The sequence below is a fragment of the Schistocerca nitens genome, chromosome 1, assembly GCF_023898315.1.
Source record: "Schistocerca nitens isolate TAMUIC-IGC-003100 chromosome 1, iqSchNite1.1, whole genome shotgun sequence".
Lineage (NCBI taxonomy): Eukaryota > Metazoa > Arthropoda > Insecta > Orthoptera > Acrididae > Schistocerca > Schistocerca nitens.
Genome location: NC_064614.1, coordinates 1120736996 through 1120758094, shown reverse-complemented (window position 1 = coordinate 1120758094; position 21099 = coordinate 1120736996). Strand labels below are relative to the sequence as shown.

The window sequence follows — 21099 nt, the reverse complement described above, 5'->3', positions numbered from 1 at the left end:
CGCGTACAAAACCGATACAGTCCCTATAGGCCAGAACTGCATCAAAAATATTCCTGTCACGAACAGCACACGTCTGATGTTCACAGAGAACGCGCGGCATGACTTGCCGCAGTCTGTGCGCGACGCACCTCGCCATGATCTTATAATCCGCGTTCAACAGGGTGATCGGTCGAACAGTATGTATAGTCGGCGTCGCTTTCGATTTTGGAATGAGCGTGATACACTCCGCTGCAAACTCCGGTGGTAGAGGAGCGCCATTAAGAATTTCATTAGCGATAGCAGTTAAAGTATCACGTAGAGGGTTAAAAAACTGCAAATAAAATTCAGCGGGAATGCCGTCCATTCCGGGAGATTTCCCCCTAGGACTGCGCTTGACAGCTTCGTGCAAGTCGTCGGACGTAAAAGCCTCATTAAGATGGACACGGTCTGTGCGACTTAAAACATTAGGAACCCCCTGTAAAATACGACGCAACGCAGCGGGATCGACATCAACATCTTGAAAAAGTGACGCAAAATGTGCGTGGATTTCATTGGCAATCGTCACCCTGTCGGAAGTTTTAATCCCATCCTGAGTGATCCACGCATTAAAGGCCAATCGTTCGCGCATCTTCCGCTCTCTGTTGAGATGATATATAGAGAGCGGCTCCCCGTCCACGGCACCCACAGGCTGGCTCCGTGTAACCGGCCCTCTACCCTTCCGCCGCAGATCGGTCAAAAGTTCGGCCTGAAATTGTTTGAAAACGGGAAGAAGATGCGGCTGGGCCGTAACTTGTCGGGCGAGGTGCTTTAAACAGCTCTGATAAAATTGTGACGTCGAGCGACGCCAGTGCGCTGCGTCGCGACTAAAATTGATTAAAAAGGTCCGAACTGCTGGTTTGGCAGCGCCAACCCACCACTCGAGGACGCTACTATCACCGGGTTTAGTCTGTAAAAGTTTGTGCCACATAGTAGTAAAGGACTGCTGAAAATGGGAGTCGGCTAACAGGCTGCAGTTAAACTTCCATAGATTTTTGCGAGAGGAAGGCCGAGGAAGTGGAAGAGAGAGGTCACAAATATAGCAGCAGTGATCTGAAAAAATAACCGGCCTGACCTCAGATCGAGTCACCGGGGCTGCTAGTGACGATGACACATATATCCGATCGAGCCGGCTATGTCCCGTTGGATAAAAATAGGTATACTCCGTTTCAACCGGGTGGAGCATTCGCCACGTGTCCTTAAGATTAAAACTCGTGATGAGCGTGAGGAGTTCCTGACACTTGTTGGGGCGCGGCTCCTGGTCGCGATCATCAGTGACCGCATTAAAGTCACCGCCTAAGATTAAATGAGCGGAGTTCCGGTGCAAAACCTCACACAACTCCTGACCATAAAAGAGCCGCCGCGCCGCGTAGTCGCTGCCGGAAGGAGCGTAAACATTAACAAACACGACGCCTTCAATAGTGCACGCAATAGCGCGGCCAGTAGGTAGACACTCAATATTCGGGACACTGAGGCCGGGACAGACTAATATAGCAGTACCGGTGACGTCATCAGACACCACATTATCCACAATAACGTAGTCACACAGATCGGTTAGAAGCATCAGAGCCTCACGTGTCACTTCTTGCAAAAAGGCGACATGGCAACGGGTTTCACATAAAAGAGTATTTAAAGCAAGGACCTTATGCGGACTACGCATTTTGTTAACATTTACCGTAAAAATATGCCACCGACGCGTGTCAGGAACCATACACAACGCAAGGAACAACAAATGCAGTATTCACAAGAAGCGAAGCTGTAGCGCCGCGAAGGTAACGCGTATTGTGGACAAGATCGGCAAAAATGGCATACCGACAGGTGGCAGGTAGCATACTCAGAATACACACGAAAGAAGTGTCCACAATAAAGGTCACAACGGCGCCACCAAGCAAAGCAACATGTGAATAGGAACGGCGAAAATGATCCACTGCAGGCTACCGAACTCCAGGCATAGCGAAAACAGCAACAATTAAGCACAGACAAGAAGCACAGACAAGAAGAGGTGCCCCGGCACAGCGAGGACGACGCAGTCGAGCGACAGGATCGGTAAAAAACAAACCGCCGACGCCGGACACAAAGCAAATCACAGGCATAAAGTGGCACAGCAAAAGGTCATGTGCGCTACCAAACGATGCATGGAATCGACAACAACGGTAAAAGTCATCCCCAACAGGTGCAGACAGGAGACATAGGTAAAATAATAAATGATACTGACAGAGTAAAAGTACATGTACGCCGCCAATACGATTCCATGCATGTCGTCGGCACGAGTGATGAGACATTGCCTCCGACGGGGGCACACAACAGACACAGACAAGAGATAATAACAATAATTATTAAAATAAAAGAAACGGGCACAACTGCGGAAGCAACGGCGTCACAAGGAGTAGACACTGTGGCTACACAGTGACGAAAAGTTCCGCCCGCATACAACATATACCAGACACAGTTAAAGGCGAATAAAAAAGTTCGCACAAATGTGCATGCACATGTGCCGCCAAACGACGCAAGGGAGTGGCAGGCACAGTGAAATATGTCCGCAACGGATGTCACTCATCAGACGCGAGAAAAAAAAATGATGCGCACAACAAGAGCAGCACATGCACCGTTAAGACAGCGCATGATAGTGAGAGTAACGGGGAAACACACAGGCAATGCGTGGCAGACCCCAGACACAAACGAAATTACACAACTTGTTAAAAATAATGTGCACATCGTGAAAAACAGCCGTGCATCCGTAATGATTCAAGGGAACGGCAAGAACGACTAATTGTGCCTCCGAACGAGCGGCGGAAACCCGACACATGTAGAAATACCAGACATAGTTAAAATACGTAAGAAATAAAAGTACACAAAGATGGGTGCAGTGGCGCCGCCAAAACTCCACTCGGGAGCGACAATAAAGGTTAAAACGCGCAACAGACCGGTGTCACACAACACAGACGCGGAAACGTCACAAAAAACAATGTGAGACTTAAACAACGATGAAAGCATGCACGCTGCCAAGCAATGTGAAAGTCACGTCACGTACCGGGGCCAGTCCCGTGTTCCACCTCCACTTCCGCCGCCCAGTCACACTTTTCACTAGAAAATACGGGGGGCGGAACCACGTCCGTGCCCATACTAACAGCGGCACCGGAAGGAGCCGCCGTGGCAGGTCCAGCGCCGGCGGCAGAATCAGATCCAGAATCCTGTGAGGGCGGCCGGATGCGACGGCAATGTGAGTCGTCCGATTTGCGTTTGCCTGCCAAATGTGCAGGCGACACGCTCGAAACAACGTCCATCGCCATATCGCTTGCCACGACAGGATCCGTTTGAGTAAGCAGAACCTTAAGCTGACGAACTTTCTCGTCCCGCTTGGATTCCGCGGAACTCACGGACGCCGCAGGCTGACTGCAAGCGGCAGGCCGCTGCCGACGGCGATCGGAAGCCGACGCCTGCCGCGAGTCAACAACTGCGCGCTGCGAGGCCCGTTGTAACTTTTTCTGTTTAGAGGTGGACTTGTAGGGTGGGACGCAAGTCACCACCGGGGACGGCGTTCGCGCCTTACGAGAAGAAACACCCGAAATACTAGCGCTGCGAATGCGAGTCACGTTGTCAGCCCTCTCAGTCGGCCGTTCCCTACGCGGTTTGGGTTCCGCGGGGGCGTCAAGACGCTCCTCACGGTCAACAACAACGGTGACAACATCGGACACAGTCTTATTCGCAACAGAGGGAGCAGCCTCGGGAACGGGTTCCGATACGGAAAGCGTTACAGCTGCCGGTACGGGGTCAGACACAATCGGTAGCTCATCAACAGCCGGCGGAGCAGGCACGGGGGCCGCTACACGCGCAGGCAAAGAAGTCACAGGCAACGCCGGGGAGCTATCAGCGTCAAGAACGGGAGGTGTAACATCCGTAGCAACAACGTCGTCTGCAATCTCAGGGACAGACACACGACTAGCACGTGCGGGGGAGGCGCCAAGCGCGACCGCCGCCCACGTCACCTCGTCCTGACCGTCTGTCCGTGGTAGCTGCACAGGGCGACTACGTTTCGGACAGTCCTGTCGAAAATGTCCGGTACCATTACAAAAAGAACAGGTCGCCGGTTGGCCGCTATAAGTTATAAAGGCCCGATGGCCAGCAACAACAACAAAGGACGGTATATGCTGTCGGACAATCATGCGGACACTACGAACACCATTCTCAACATCATAATAGTAAGCCGACGACCATTTCTCTTTGACGACCGAAAGCACTGTACCATACGGAAGTAAGCTACGAGAAATAGTTTCATTGCGTACTTCGAATGGCAAGTTAAACACGCGTACAGTACGGATACCATAACCCGCGTTCGACAGCACAACATCACTAATAGTACCGTCAAGGTGCTTAATTTTACGGACACCACCATTAACATTAACTAAAGTGTCACACATATCAGAAGAGGACAATTTAAGAAACAACGAATTGAGGAACGCGTCAAGTTCAACGCCGAGGACTACACTTTTCGGTAATTGAAGGTCGTTTTTAACCCACTGGTGAATTTCGAAAGCCGTAGGCCTACGCACGGATCTATCAAACGCGCACTGAATATTATTCTGACGATTTTCTGAATTATCGAGATCCATGGTACTCACAGAAAGAAGAAATCACAGAAGAAACAGCGCCGCGAAGCACACGCTGCCGACAGCGATCCGCAGGTAAACACAGCCCGGCACGCCGCAGCGAGCGCGCGATGTGTTCGGGCCCACGGCTCCGAAGAGACTGGTGCCTTAAACCAGCGCCTTAGACCGCTCGGCCACGCAGCCTGTGCCACTGTCCTTCCCTTTTGTAGAAACAGTGCACGACACAGCTTCCTGTTCTGCTGCGACTGGCTGCTCATCCATTGCACCTCAAACAACTGCCTTTTTCGAATAGAGATTAACTACACAGGCAGCTGCCCGCTCTCTGGTGCGGCGGCATTACGTGTTGATAATGAATTGGTAGTGCCACCTGCAGCCTGCGGAACATGAGTGAAAAATCAAGAGGGCACCGTGATTTCAAACACTCAGTTACAATCGTCACTGCAGCGGCAGCAAGGCAAAACTTTAAAAATTGCCGTGACCAGGATTCGAACCTGGGTTATTGCGGCCACAACGCAATGTCCTAACCACTAGACGATCACGGCCACGGAGACACCGCCGAAAGCAGGTCTCGCGACTGCAAGTGGCTGTGCACAGCAAAGCTCAGCCCACTGTGTCTCGCCACAGCTGTGTCAGACGCGGTCTCCATTATATGTATACTGGCAAACGAACGTGTCTGCGCTGTTAGGACACTAAGCAGTGTGGTTAGCTGCATTCAACCCCCGTGGCAATGTCTTGCAGTCCTCCAACTCCGTTGACCACAGGTATGTGCCTCGATAAGAGGTGGACAGATGTCGCATCGCTCTCGCCGTCACTTGTGACCGCGAATCGTACTTAACGTAATTTTCTGCAAGCGTCAGCGGAGCGTCAGTCGAGCTAAAAGCTATGTCGGGCCAAGTCGCATAAGAGGAGCAACAAAATGCGCATTTCCGGTACCGGGAATCGAACCCGGGCCTCCTGGGTGAGAGCCAGGTATCCTAGCCACTAGACCACACCGGATAACGACGCAAGTGCTCCTCCAGCGAACGCAGCAAACAGTACACACGCTACTTGACGACAACGGCCAAAATTTAGCGTTTCCACTTTGTAGAACGGCATGCTCGGAGGAGCAACAAAATGCGCATTTCCGGTACCGGGAATCGAACCCGGGCCTCCTGGGTGAGAGCCAGGTATCCTATCCACTAGACCACACCGGATAACGACGCAAGTGCTCCTCCAGCGAACGCAGCAAACAGTACACACGCTACTTGACGACAACGGCCAAAATTTAGCGTTTCCACTTTGTAGAACGGCATGCTCGGGACACATTTCGTGGAGACGAACGCCAGCAATCGTGGCACCAGACTGCGCCTGTGAATCCTGTCGTTGCACCACGCACTGTGCTGCTACGACAATTTAAGAAAGAGACGCTCACGGCTTGCTGCGCTGTTCCCTTCGCGGGTAATCATTGCTGCTGCTTTCGAGACAGAAAACATTGGCAGCTTTTTTTTCTTTTTTTTTCTTTTTTTTTTGTTTCTATTTTTTGTTTTCTTTTTTTTCTTTTGCGGGCCTCCCAACTCCCCTTATAGCCCGGCCTTGCGCTCTCCAATTACGCCTTCTTCGGCGAGCTTCTTTAGCTATAATAATAAAACGGTGCTTCTTGCAAACAGAAAAGACAAATTGTTGCACTGTCCATTCAGTTGAAAGTCGTAAACTTCTCGGTATGGTTCCTGGAGCAGCGGCGTCCTGTGGAAGACGTTGATGTTCAAGTTGAAAGGATGGAATCGGAGATATTGGATTTCTGCGAGGAAAGTTACTTGTGGCTGTTCACCGCTAGCGAAGCATCGAAGGAAAACTAAAATCCTCTTGTAGTGAAAGTACATGCCTAGAATGACAGCGAATCAGTCTCTTTGCGCCTACACGCCATAAAATAAAAATTAAAAAATGAAATAATAACAGCGCATCAGGCGCGTTTCCCCTAAACTCAAGAAAAGAAAGAATAAAAGGTGAAAAAAAGAAGAAAAAGCAAATACTGCCTGAGATAGTCCTCTCAGTCATAGGAAAGGAACACACTTCTCACGTCCCGTGACATGATGTTCAAAATGCTTCGTGGCGGCCATTAAAATAAGTAATAAAAAAAGTCACAAAAAATAAAATATCGACACATGTCAAAGGAATGAGTAGACTCCCGAACATTCCAAACTGTCTGGCGGATAAAGAGAAGGGAAACACAATTCCCTCCGATGAGTTAAAAAGAAAATAAAAATCCTCCATGCCTGAAAACCAAAACATCTGCGTGGCAGCGCCGTGCGCAACGCCTCCGTGAAGGTACGCCGATGACGGTGGAACCAGACGGTGAAAAAAAAAATGAATAAAACCAAAGAAATCACTGAACGACAGCGAAACACAAACACACACGAACACAGGATAAAAATGTGTTAAACTTTTCGTCTTAATTTCCACGTTGTAGTCCTGCACAACCGTAAGCATTGTACGTGTGCAATTATTCACTCTTCCTGTAGCATTCAATTTGCATTAACTGTGTTTCCGGACCCGGAGACAATTCAAAACAGAACGAAAGAAAGGTCGCATCAGTGAAGTGGATATTACAACAGTTTGTCGTGGGCAAATGCGAGTGCAATTTGCAGAAAATTGGCAAAGAGTTTGTGATAGTCTTTCCTGGTTTTAGTGAGGTCATGTTGCGTGGATAAATAAACCAGATAAGCATAGTCGTCCGTAAGTCGCAAGTGCAAGATGGCGAACACAGTGTGCGCCACAAGCCATGCAGTGGCGGCACGCTTCGTAGATGGATACGGTTGAAAGTCCGGGATCAAAGCCGTGTCCGCAGAAAAACTTGCAGCGCTGGTGCGGTTGACAAGTGCGAGCATCCTGGCGGCAATGTTCCAAGTCGACTGTGACCTCAGGCACACGAAACGATGTTCTAAGGTGTCGTCTTGTCGACAGTCTTCACACAAGCTCGATGGAGATAAGTGGATGCGACGCAGCTTTTCGTTGGTGGGAAGAATCCTGTTAACCACTTGGTACCAAAAGCTGCTGACTTCCGCCGACAGGAAGGGAGCGTGAACGTGAGCCCACGCCGTCCTCCTCGCAGATCGCGGGTAGCGCGCCTCCATCTTATTGCCGACTGGCCGTCCTCTGAGTCCCTGGTAGACACGTTTTACAGTCCGAGTGCGATGGCCGAGTACGTCGGCGGCGAGATAGCTTTTCTGAAGGAAGTACTCCCGAGCATATCGCAGCTGAAACGGTATTGGATTCGGGTCGAGAGGTGCTGCTTCAGATAGAGGACAATGAATAGCGAACAGAACAGCTGTGGGGCTCGACGGATCCTGTTCAATGGTGACGCGCGTCCGATGAAGGAGCAACGCTGCGGCTTTCGTAGCAAAATGAATGAGGCCGAGTCCACCCTGTTCGCACGGCAAGGTACATGTGTCATAAGACACCTTGAAAATATGTCCCCGCCACAATAGCCAGTAGACTGCCTGTGTTATGGCTCTGCCTAAATTTTTGGGAACCTGAAATAACTGTGCGGGGTACCAGGCTTTGCTGAGCAAGAAAACATTTATTAAAAGCACCCGCTGTGTTAATGCGAGGGTGCGAGTAGCGGACAGGCTAGCCATAGCTCGTATGCCATTTAAGACAAGACGCCAGTTGTAGGACGCAGTCTGTAACAGATTGGCTTGAAAGCGAACACCCAAAATTTTGTGTTCCTGTTTCACTGTAAACCATGGGCGTTTAAAGCCTCGTGTCGCCGCATAAATAGGCAGAAAAACCGTCTTACGGGTATTGATTCTCGCACCGGATGCACGTTCATACTGTGTGAGCACAGCGCGTATTTTATCGAAGTCGGTGGCCGAGGACACCAAGAGACCAAGGTCGTCAGCATAAGCGCGACAAACGTGCTTCTCATCCCCAATACGGATTCCCCTACAAACACTGTGCAAATTACGCAATAAAGGATCTAAAGAAATTGCGTAAAGCGCCATTGACAGAGGGCACCCTTGTTTGACTGAACAGCGGAGCGGAACAGGTTCCGACAAAAATCCATTGACGCTAATACGTGAGGTGGAATGTTTGAAAAGGTTAAAAATCATAGTTATAAACTTTACACCGAAACCAAATTTCTGTAGCACTCGCCGGAGATATAGGTCGCTAACTCTGTCAAAAGCCATTGCAAAATCGACGGATAAAATGCCAAAAGGAATCCTATTCGTCGAAGCATAGGCAATGGCATCTCGGTATGTCGACACAGCACCATATAGAGTGCGTTTCGGCACTGCACAGTATTGAAAGGGACTAATCAGTTTCTTCATGACCAGCTTCAAGCGAGAGGAGACACATTTGGTAAATAGTTTATAGTCACCATTAAGAAGGGTGATCGGCCTAAGATTGCACAGTTTCCTGGTGACTGGAACCTTTGGAGCCAAGACCACAATACCTTCCAGGAAGGACGCGGGGAGATCCACGCCATTTAAAATTTCATTAAAAACATCAGTCAGGGCCGAGCCAAACAAGTGCCAAAATTGCATATAAAATTCCGGTGGCAACCCATCGGCGCCCGGTGATTTATTCTGGGAACAAAGGTTTAAGACATCACGCACCTCCTCCACGGTAAAGTTTTCTGTGAGGCGACGGCGATCCGCTACGGATAAGGCGTATGGAACGTCGTGGAGAAGCTCGGAAATCGCGGCAGCATCAGTGTATTTCTCACTGAAAAGTTCGACGAAGTGACGGTGGGCCTCGGCAAGAATAGCCGCCTGGCTTTGAAGCCGCGCACCGTCAGCTGATTCCAGCTCTGTGACGTAACGTCGCTTTGCGCGCCGGCGTTCGCGCAGCTGATGAAATACGGAAGGCGCTTCATCAGCAAGCGCCCCGGGGGCCCGGCTCCGTACGACAGATCCGCGCAACGATTCCCTTTTCAAATCCAGAAGACGGTGTTTTATACGCCGAATTGTCGCCATCCGAAGAGCGGGATTATTTGTGTGCTGGTGGATGGCATCATTTAAACAACTTTCGTAAAATTGCAATGTCGATCGCTCCCAGTGAGCAACATCCTGACCGAACTCCAGGATGGTCTTTCGTAATGCCGGCTTAACAGATTCTACCCACCACGACAAAGTGGAGGCATATAGACCGCGATATTGCAGCACCCTCTGCCACACACGCACGATAACCGGCGCAAATTGTGGGTGTGAGAGATGTCGCACGTTAAACTTCCATAATCGACTTGCGCGGGGTTTAATCGCCAACAGAGAATGAAAGCGGCAGACATACGCACAATGATCGGAAAAAATCACGGGGTGAACAGAGGATTCCGTAAGACAGTGCTGTTTATCACGTGAAACATAAATTCTATCGAGCCGACTCCTTCCCGTGGGGTAAAAGAAAGTAAAGCCTACTTCCCTTGGGTGTAAATAAAGCCACGAGTCAATTAAATTCATCTCCGTAACGAGCGTCTGTAATTCTAGGGACTTATACGGCCGTGGCTCCTGATCTCTATTTTCCAGCACGCAGTTAAAATCGCCGCCCATAACTACTGGCAGGTGGGGGCCCCGTAAAAGGTGACAAATGTCACTACTATAAAACACACGGCGATGCGACTGCCCGTCGGCTCCAGAAGGGGCGTACACGTTAATATATCGTACGTTATTTATCGTGCAAGCCACACCACGACCATTAGGAATGGTAGCAACATGACTATAGTCAAGATCAACACGAATTAAAATAGCAGTACCACAATTACACTCGATATCAAAGTTTAAGAGAACGTGATAGCCCGGAATTGAGTGTAGTAGATCTATCACAACCTCCTGCAAAAACACTACATCAGCAGAAATGTAATTTAAAAAACCCACAAAACATGCAAACTTCACCGGTGACTCCAATTTATTAAGATTAATTGTAGCTACGACAGATGGAGGGCGTGCTACCATAGACTACAGGGAAAAACAAATAAAACAAATTAGACGGCAGGAGTGGACCCACCCTCCTCCTCCATATCGTCTGCCCAGTCACAACGTGCAGACGGTGCAACCGAAGTAGGCGGTTCTTGTGTGGGAGGTACAGACGCGGAATCCTGCGAAGGGGGGCGCGTGCGCCGCTGGGGGGTGTCTTCAGCCTTACGCTTAACTGATAATTGGGCCGGGTTCGTAGCCTGAGACGTCGTAGTGTCCATTGCGAGAGGTACATCAGAGTGGTGCAACATTACCTTTAGCTGCCGCACAACCTCCTCCCGCCTGTCTTCCGACACACTTGTCGTAGGCGCTGGCTGACTGCTCGCCACAGGACGTTGTTGACGACGTCCTGCCGCAACCGACGGCCGAGATTCGACTACGGGGCGGGGCAAGGGCTTGTGCGCGGGCTTTTGCACCGATTTCTGCTTTTGTTTCGACTTCGGTCGTGGAACCTGCTTCCACTCCGGAGACGGGCTGCGTTCTCCGCGTGAAAAGGATCGTGTGTCTAAAATCCGTGAGCTACTGGCACTGCGGAAGCGTTCAGTATTACCACGCCTCTCCGAAACACTTTCACGCCTTGGCTTCGGTTCCTGTGAGGCAGGAGCCCCGTCCGGAACACTTTGAAGTTCGAAATTAGAGGGTGACGTATCCACAACAGCAACAGGGGGGGTGGCCACCTGAACGGGTTCTGATGCGGTCCGCACCGGATTTCAGGCACAGCCGGAGGCGGAATCGATACAGTAGCTGCGGGAACTGACTGAGGAGGTACGGACATAACTGGAACAGAATCATTACCGGTTGCAGTGGCATCGGTATCCATCGCGACCGCATCATCTAACGGTGTTTCCGTGTTCGCGGAACGTGCCGGTGAACGCGGAACACCCAACAAGACGGCCGCGTACGACGCGTCGTCATCTTGCCCACGGGGCGGCAACTGCACAGGGCGCCTACGCCGAGGACAATTTTGCCGAAAATGGTCTGTGGCATTGCAATAGGAGCAGGTTTGGGGCTGACCACTATATGAAATAAAAGCCCGGTGACCGGCCATAACCAAAAACGAAGGAACGTGCTTCCTCACAATCATTTTGACACTACGGATACCGTTTTCCACTTGATAGATATAAGCGGAAGACCACTTTTCTTTCGTAATCGACAAAACCGTGCCGTAAGGCAGAAGGCTACGAGCTATTGTCTCATTCCTAGTTTCAAACGGAAGATTGAATACTCGAACATTTCGGATACCAAAACCAGCATTCGACAGAGTCACATTGCTAATTGTCCCATCAGAGTGTTTGAATTTACGTACGCCACCATTTTCACTGACGAGGGCATCACACAATTCCGGACATTTCAATTTTACAAACAAAGAGTTCAGGAACGCGTCCAATTGCAAGCCTAGCACATCACTTTCAGGAATTTGCAAGTCATTTTTCATCCACGAATGAATTTCGAAAGCAGACGGTCGGGTTACGTTTCTATCAAATTCGCATTGGATATTATTTTCTCGGTCTTCAGAATCCATCTTAACTTACAGTTCAGCTGACTACTGCAGCGAAGAAACAGTCACCGCGATGAACCGCCGCCGACCGCGAAGCACACGTAAACACCGCCCGACACGCCGGAGCGAGCGCGCGATGTGTTCGGGCCCACGACTCCGAAGAGACTGGTGCCCTAAACCAGCGCCTTAGACCGCTCGGCCACGCAGCCTGTGCCACTGTCCTTCGCTTTTGTAGAAACAGTGCACGATACAGCTTCCTGTTCTGCTGCGACTGGCTGCTCATCCATTGCACCTCAAACAAGTGCCTTTTTCGAATAGAGATTAACTACACAGGCAGCTGCCCGCGCTCTGGTGCGGCGGCACTACGTTAGAAAATGCGTACAAAGATTTACTCTGCCACAACAATTCGCAACCACTGAGGTCCACAGCGATGACTGACGGGGTGCTGCCCTCTTTCATCTATCATCATCTGTGATCTTGGCTCAGGCCCGAAAAGACTCGCTATTTGGAAATTTTCGGTTCAAAGTATTACATTGGCCCATTTAAAATTGTGCTGCCCCCTGTGAGAATCGAACTCACGACCCCTGGTTTACAAGACCAGTGCTCTGCCCCTGAGCTAAGGAGGCTGTTGCAGTGTACGCTTCTTTGCGTTCACCACAGCCGTCGAGAAAAATACACTTCAGAGCTTAGAAAATGCGTACAAAGATTTACTCTGCCACAACAATTCGCAACCACTGAGGTCCACAGCGATGACTGACGGGGTGTTGCCGTCTTTCATCTATCATCATCTGTGATCTTGGCTCAGGCCCGAAAAGACTCGCTATTTGGAAATTTTCGGTTCAAAGTATTACATTGGCCCATTTGAAATTGTGCTGCCCCCTGTGAGAATCGAACTCACGACCCCTGGTTTACAAGACCAGTGCTCTGCCCCTTTTTTTATGTTTTTTTATTTATTTTTTTCTTTAGTCAGACGCCTTAACCACTTTTTTTACCACTTTTTTTAAACTTTTTTTTTAACCAATAGCGCCACTTTTTTTCCCATCGCTTTACCAACCTTTTTTTTATTTTTTTTTCTTGACCACTTCTTTTTTATATGAAAAAAGAAACCCTTAACCTTCTATGAAAATAAAGTTGAATGGTGAAAATGACAAGGAAAAGACTGCCCTCCTGGGCAAGGTAGATTTGCTGCTCGAAGAATAAACGTAACATAAACACAGCTTCTTATCTCACTCAATGAAAGTTCCTGTAGCCAGTGTGCAGCAAGTCAGTGAAGGCCCCAGTGTGAGGGGGAGTCAGGACGCGACAAAGAAGCAGTGTGGCCTCTTCGCGGCACTACTGGTGTCCCGCGGCCCGGCCTCACCCCCGTACACTCAGGTGACCTATCCGATACCCATGCGATTAAATGCTATTTTAAGCATATTGCCGAAGAGTTTCCCATGATTCGGGTACGTGCATGTTTTGGCGAATTCGATATCCATAAACATCTTGAATTCCAAATAATTGTCACCGCCAAAATTATTAAAGACGTAGCTGGAATAGGTACCCAGCAACCACAAAACTGCATTGTTTTTCGTCTGCGGATAAAATTGCACATCAGGACGAGACAGTAGTGTTGACGAAACATTGGCGGTTGTAGTCCTGGTAATAAGCGCTATTTTTTCTCGAAGCCAAGCCCAGTGCTGGAGACGTTCCCCGCAGGTGTAACGGTGGAGAACTGTATCCGTCAGTTGGCAGCGATGACAGAGAGGGGTGTCACTGAGCCCGATTTTGTGTAACCTCTCGTTCGTGCTAACCACATCATTGATGGCTTTGTACCAGGCAGTGCGAGCATCGGAACTGAGGACACGGGAACTGACATTGCGCCATACGATATCCCAGTTCATGCCACCGAGCTTCGTTGCCAATGGATTCTTTCCTTCGTGTTGTCTCCAGTCCGCTATTATCGCTTGGCAGTTAAATGTTGAGAGTTTAAGACCTCTTGACTGATGTAGCTCCGTGAAAGGTAATAATCTCTGATATGTTTGAGCCGATAACTGATGGGCTGAATATTCAGCGGTGGATCAAGACTTTGCGGCCTGACGGCAGTGAATAATTGCGCTGTAATGCCGGAAGGATCATTGTTAATTATAGCGGCCGTCCTTTTAACATAGAGAGCCATCGCTTTCACCTTGATATCTACTAATCCCATCCCTCCATTCTGGGGATGGAGTGTCGCAGTTTTGGCAGACACGCGAAAAATTTCCCCTCTCCAAATAAAATGGGTGACCTTCGACATAATTTGCTTAGCAATGACGGCAGGCAGTGGCAGGAGCTGCGCCGTGTAGAAGGCTTTTGATAAAATACAGGAGTTGACCAGATGGATCCGTTCAAATTGATTGAGGCTTCTGTGGGAATTGTCAATGAGAGCACCGTTAAGTTTACGCACTATTTTCCTCCAGTTAGCCGCCGCCATCTTTAAAGAGGACGCCGTCAATATGACGCCGAGAGCCTTGTGGACGCTGACTTCCTGAGCGTAGCCCACTCGCAAATGCTGGAGGCCACTGAGGTTAATAAATTTACTTTTCTTGTCATTCCATTTATTCCCCGACGCCAAACAGTATTGCTGGAGGTGAGCCGCTAAAGTGGTGACATCATTCTCATTGCGGACAACCACACCCACATCGTCGGCATAGGCGCCTACGACAGTTTTTTTTCCTGAAAGTGTTAGCCCTGCGAGTTTCGCCTGCAGTTGGAGTAACAGACCCCTGAGCTAAGGAGGCTGTTACAGTGTTCGCTTCTTTGCGTTCACCACAGCCGTCGAGAAAAATACACTTCAGAGCTTAGAAAATGCGTACAAAGATTTACTCTGCCACAACAATTCGCAAGCACTGAGGTCCACAGCGAAGACTGACGGGGTGCTGCCGTCTTTCATCTATCATCATCTGTGATCTTGGCTCAGGCCCGAAAAGACTCGCAATTTGGAATTTTTCGGTTCAAAGTATTACATTGGCCCATTTAAAATTGTGCTGCCCCCTGTGAGAATCGAACTCACGACCCCTGGTTTACAAGACCAGTGCTCTGCCCCTGAGCTAAGGAGGCTGTTGCAGTGTACGCTTCTTTGCGTTCACCACAGCCGTCGAGAAAAATACACTTCAGAGCTTAGAAAATGCGTACAAAGATTTACTCTGCCACAACAATTCGCAACCACTGAGGTCCACAGCGATGACTGACGGGGTGCTGCCGTCTTTCATCTATCATCATCTGTGATCTTGGCTCAGGCCCGAAAAGACTCGCTATTTGGAAATTTTCGGTTCAAAGTATTACATTGGCCCATTTAAAATTGTGCTGCCCCCTGTGAGAATCGAAGTCACGACCCCTGGTTTACAAGACCAGTGCTCTGCCCCCTTTTTTTTTTGTTTTTGTTTTTTTTGTGTTTGTTTTATTATTTTTACAGTGCTAACCGTTACACCAAATTTTTTTACCACTTTTTTACGCCTTTACCATTATTTTTTTAATTTTTTTTTTTTTTAGAATGGTCAGGGCATGGTACACGCCGCACAAGCAGTGGGGTCTGTTCACGGCACTGCCAGTGCGTCGAGACCCAAACCCCTCCCACCCCTTTTTCACGTTCCCTGTTGGGTCATAACACTAAGTGTGCAGAAATCGTAACACAATAGTCCCATTCTCCGATGGAAGAAAAACAAAGAAAAACTCTTCACTGAGTAGGAACGGAACACTGATAAAAAAAAAAAATTAAAATAATAGACAGTTCCTGAAGCAAGGGAAAAGTAAATAATAATAAGGAACCAAGTGACTGATATTTTTCTTTTGTTCGTTCTCGTGCAAGGTGTTGTAGTGGTTCCACATATTTAACCAACACCCATTTTTTCAAAAATGATCTTCAGCATGTTGCCATAGTGCTTCTTGTGGTTGCGATACGTGCTGATTTTTGCAGATTCACACTTCATGTAAACGCGGAATTCTATCTCGTTGTCCGACCCAAGTGTGTGGATGACATAACTAACATATTTTCCCAGTAACCAGCTAATGGCGTTGGTTTTTAATTTCGGAAAGTATGTCATGTCCGGTCTCAGGAGGAGCGATGGCGTTATATATTGCGTAGAGGATCTGGTGAGAAAGGCGATTTGTTGCCTGATCCAATTCCAGTTATGCACATTGCCACCACAGGTGAATCTGTGGCCGAGTGTATCCACCAGATTGCATTTTCCACAAAGGTGTGTCTGGTTTAAACCGATCCCATATAGTCTCTCGTTGGTGCTGATGACATTATTAACTGTTTTGTACCATGCGGAAATAGCGTCTGTAGATAGCCCGGCATATTTGATGTTCCGCCATACAGCTGTCCAGTCACAATTTGGGAATTTCGTTTCAATTTTGTTTCTACCCTCATTGAACTTCCTTGCAAGTATGATGTCGCGCGCTGTGATACGTGTGTTGCTTCTGATTTCGTCACTAAGATAACTTGCTTCGAGGAAAAAGTTCCTCACATACTGCAGACGGGCATTAATCCTTCGCACATCAATCGGTGCTTGCAGGCTATGGGGTGTCACAGCCTCAAAGAGCTTTGCGGTTATACATTGTGGAAGTTCTCTGAGTATATGGAAAGTCCGTTTGAGGAACAGAGCAGACGCTTTATTGCGAATATCCACCAAACCGAGGCCCCCGTTTCTGACATCCAGTATAACCGTAGTCGCACCAACCCTGAATATCTCTCCTCGCCATAAATAATTGGTAACAGTGGACATGATCCCTTTCGCTACTAGTTTAGGGATCGGAAAGACCTGCGCAGTGAAATACGCTTTAGACAAAACGCATGAGTTGATGAATCTGACTTTTTGCACCAGGTCCATAGTGCGATGGATGTTCTCCATTACAGCACCATGAACTTTCCTCCTAGTTTCCGTCCAGTTAAAAGCAGCCATCCGCATCGGACATGCCATTAAGGTTATGCCCAAAGTTTTATGTTTGGTGTCTTGTTTAGCCCATGCCAGTCGAAGGTGATCGAGGCCCCGTAGATTCAATATTTGACTTTTGTTTTCATTTGCTGTCGCTCCCGACGCTAGACAATATCTTTGGATTTCTCTTTCCAGTGTAACAGCCTCCTCCTTATTCCTTATTACAACGCCCACGTCATCAGCATAGGCTCGTACGACAGTTTTCTCACCACTCAATGTTAGGCCTGTTAATCTTGCGTGGACAGTGCGGAGGAAGGGCTCTAAAGATACGGAAAATAAAAACATTGATAAGGGACTGCCCTGTGGAACCCCTCGCCTTATCTGTATGGGTTTAGATGTTTGGCCATTGATTGCTATTTTCGCATTTATACCTGTTGCAATATTCCTTATCATGTTCACAATATGAGGGTGGAAAGCCATTCTTGACAGCGTCGCAAAGAGGTATCTATGACTAACACGGTCAAAAGCTTTGTTGAAATCGATAAAGATTAACGCACATTTTATACTTGTCACGGAGGTAATTGCAATGACGTCTCTGTATGCAGATAGACTTTCGAATATCGTTCTGGTCGGAGAACAAGATTGGTAATGACGCAATATTTTGTTGGAATAGGCAGAGAGTCTTTTGTTGATAATACGCGAAATTATCTTGTAATCAGAATTTAGTAGCGAAAGAGGCCGAAAATTGTTTAAGTTGGTTTTGCCTTTACTCTTAGGAATCAGTACTATTTTACTTTCCTTAAACTCTGCAGGGATCGGTTGTCCGTTCAGGACCTCATTTGCCATGGAAGTGATCTTGTCCCCAATTATAGACCAGTAGCGGGCATAAAACTCCACAGGGAGGCCATCAAATCCCGGAGATTTGTTGAGAGGTGAGTTACGCACTGCCTCATGCACTTCATCTTTAGTAATAGGTGACAGGATGTCAGCGTTGTCTGTGCCCGACAATTGTGGACCTAAAATATTGAGAAAGTCCTCGAGAGCTGCATCTTCCACTGTGGTAGGGGCATATAAGGCTTCATAGTACCTGTGGACTTCGTCCAGTATTTGTTTCTGGCATGTGAGCCTCGTACCAGTATGCGTCTGGACTTCATCAATGAAAGTTAGACGTCTGTTTTTAGCATGCCGCACCAAGTGATACAGAGAAGCTGTTTCATCTGCTACGACTGATGTGGCTTTCGATTTAATTTTGAGTCCCTCCATCTGTTGCCGTTTAATGCTTAATAACTTGGCTTTAATTTTTTTGATATCATGCAGACGAATTACGTCATCATGGGCTTGTTGATATAAGTCCCTTAAAACTTTATAATAAAACTCCATTGTATTCCTCAACTCCCTGTGCCTCGCTGCACTATACTGCATGACAACTTTCCGCAGCCTTGGTTTAGCCCTCCTTGTCCACCAGTCAATGACTGTTGGGTGCTTGTCTACTGTGCGGAGGCACATAGTCCACGCAAACCTTATTTCCTGTTCCAGTTCGTCGTCAGTTAAAACAGAGATATTTAAGTTCCATTGGCCTCTGAATCGACGGGTTGGCTGTACACTTAGATTAAAGCAAGTTAAAAGTGTACTGTGATCGCTAAAATACACAGGAATAGTCTCAACGTTTAATAAATAATTTTGCAAATTTGGTGACACGTAAATTCTATCTAGTCTGCTGCGGGAGTGGCTGGTTATATACGTGAACCCGACTGACGTCGGATGCTGAAGTTCCCACACATCCTTAAGGTGTAGGTCACTTACTAACTTTTTTAACTGTGGCGAGTAGTTGAAGTTGGGTTGTTGATCTTTCTGGTTTAAAACACAGTTAAAATCTCCACCTAGTATAAGAGAACACGGATTTTTCCTCAATAAATAGATCAGTTCATCTTGAAAAAACTTCACACGATCCAATTTGTGGGAAGTTCCTGAAGGGGCGTAAAGGTTAAGCACTGTTACATCGAAAATTTGTATGCCTATGGCCCTACCTGATTCTAGTCGTTCGATTTCAGTCACCGGAATGCCTTCCCTTATAAGAATGGCTGTATCGATATTGGCTTCCGGAGAAACATTAACAATTTCAAAAAAGCCTGGGATCCGAAATTCCGTTATCGCAACTTCTTGTAGCAAAGCGATATCTGTTCCGGACTGGTACAAGAATTCTTTTAGTGCTGCCAATTTCAAGGGTGACTGTATTTTATTAATGTTAATAGTAGTAATGCTATAAGCTTGCAGCACAGACATACCGGAAGAAGCTATTTGGGATGAGGTTCGGTATGATTATAGCAGCAAACGTGCTTCCCCACAACGCACGACCTTTACAAGCTGCGTGCCCATTACATGTACTAACTTCCTAGTAAAAGTAGCACTGCTTTTAAACAAAGAGATTGAGAAGAAAAGTATCCTGAAATCCGGACAATGCATTTCTATAAGTCACTGCGGCCAGTCTCTTTCTCCTCGTCAGTGTTGGCCCTGATGACTTCATATTTAATATTCTGTTTCTTGATGTCTTTCTTCTCTGATGTAGCTTTCGCGTGAGGACGCGTGACAGTAAGACCCGGTGTCGGTCGCAACCGCCGGCGGTGGCTGAAGGGGGCAACGGCCGTTGCTTGCGAGTCGTCAATGTTTGGTTCTGGCGTGGCGTCTGTTGTGTTGTCGTGCTGTCGAGGCGGCGATGCGTGTTTATTTCCTCCTTCGGCGCGGCGTTGCGCTTCGGAGTCAGCAGGTTGTTTACTAGGTACTTCCTCGTACGGTTCGCACTGTATGGGTTGTGCACTGGATGCGGTTATTTCAGCCGTGACCTCAGGCTCAGGGTCACATTTCCGTGGAAAGTCACTACCCGCTGCGTCACTATCTGTCCGTGGCGGTGTAAGTCCTTGTGCGGAAGTGGGAGCCACATCGACCTTCATTCCATCTTCGTTGTCCAATTCCAACAGATCTGCAGGACTAGGCTTCGGCCTCCTGGCAACGGGTGTTTCACAGGAAGAGTCCTCATCTACAGTTTTTTCAGTTTCCTCTAGAGGACGCTTTTTTGTGGGAATCTCGCTGTCACGGGACGGAAGTTCAGCAGTTAATGCAGGTTATAAGGACGGAAAGTCATTAACAGGAAGTGCAACATTGTCAGAGATAGTAACAGGATCCACGACCGCCGCCGGTTCTGTTGTATTACTGGCTGGCAACAAATCGTTGAGTGTTAATTTCCGGCGTTGCGTAAGGTTAGTTGTTAGCACAAATACACGGCGAGGGCAGTCCTGACGGAGGTGACCAGACTCGTTACATACATGACATGTAGGGGTTTGCCCTGAGTACATAACATGCGCCTTGTGCCCGTCAACAAAGATGTGGGAGGGAATGTTTGCTTTCACTTCCATCTCCACGGAGCGAATGCCGTTAAAGCACTGCAGCTTGAAACGTGAAGCCCACCTTTCGTTGACTATTTGCCTGACAACCCCATACTTTGAAAGGGCATCTTTAATTTTCGAATTGTCTACTTCTATGGGAATATTCAACACCCTAACATTTCTAATTACAGACTCGGAATTCCGGAGTTTGACAGTACTTTTAGTACCATCACGGTGGATAAATTCCGTTTCATAACCATATTTTGCCAGAAAGCGGTCTACACTCACGGAATCGTTAAACTTTACAAAAATGCAGTATTCATCAGAATGAAGGCCAATTACCTCGGTAATCCAGTCGTGTATTGCAAGTGCAGAGGGCTGTACTCGACGGGTGTACTTGTCGAAGGAGAAAATCACGGTGTTTTTTCGCACGGAGTTTGCCATGGTGTGCTGCAGCGAAGAAATCTCAGACAACGCCGAAATCCCAACGGCACTTCGTAGAAAGATGACACGAAAGAAAACCGAATGCTCAATTGATAACGCTTAATTCACGTGCAAAACGTCAATAAACGAACACAAAACACGAAAACACTGGCGTAAACACTGACGTTCACGGAGCAACTAGAGGAGCGTGCGACCGCTGCGGCAGCTAAAGCCAGACTACGCCCCTGAGCTAAGGAGGCTGTTGCAGTGTACACTTCTTTGCGTTCACCACAGCCGTCGAGAAAAATACACTTCAGAGCTTAGAAAATGCGT

General features: G+C 48.1%; 5 non-coding genes across 5 annotated transcripts; all 5 read right to left on the bottom strand.

Moving 5' to 3' along the window:
• Positions 1-5092: 5092 nt before the first annotated feature.
• Trnah-gug (transfer RNA histidin (anticodon GUG)) lies at positions 5093-5164 on the bottom strand. Its single transcript has one exon. It is a non-coding gene; the product is annotated as a tRNA-His (tRNA).
• Positions 5165-5546: 382 nt separating this feature from the next.
• On the bottom strand, positions 5547-5618 carry Trnae-cuc (transfer RNA glutamic acid (anticodon CUC)). The gene has a single exon. It is a non-coding gene; the product is annotated as a tRNA-Glu (tRNA).
• Positions 5619-5743: 125 nt separating this feature from the next.
• On the bottom strand, positions 5744-5815 carry Trnae-cuc (transfer RNA glutamic acid (anticodon CUC)). The gene has a single exon. It is a non-coding gene; the product is annotated as a tRNA-Glu (tRNA).
• A 6807-nt stretch (positions 5816-12622) lies between these two features.
• On the bottom strand, positions 12623-12694 carry Trnat-ugu (transfer RNA threonine (anticodon UGU)). The gene has a single exon. It is a non-coding gene; the product is annotated as a tRNA-Thr (tRNA).
• A 2380-nt stretch (positions 12695-15074) lies between these two features.
• Positions 15075-15146, bottom strand: Trnat-ugu (transfer RNA threonine (anticodon UGU)). The gene has a single exon. It is a non-coding gene; the product is annotated as a tRNA-Thr (tRNA).
• Positions 15147-21099: the final 5953 nt, after the last annotated feature.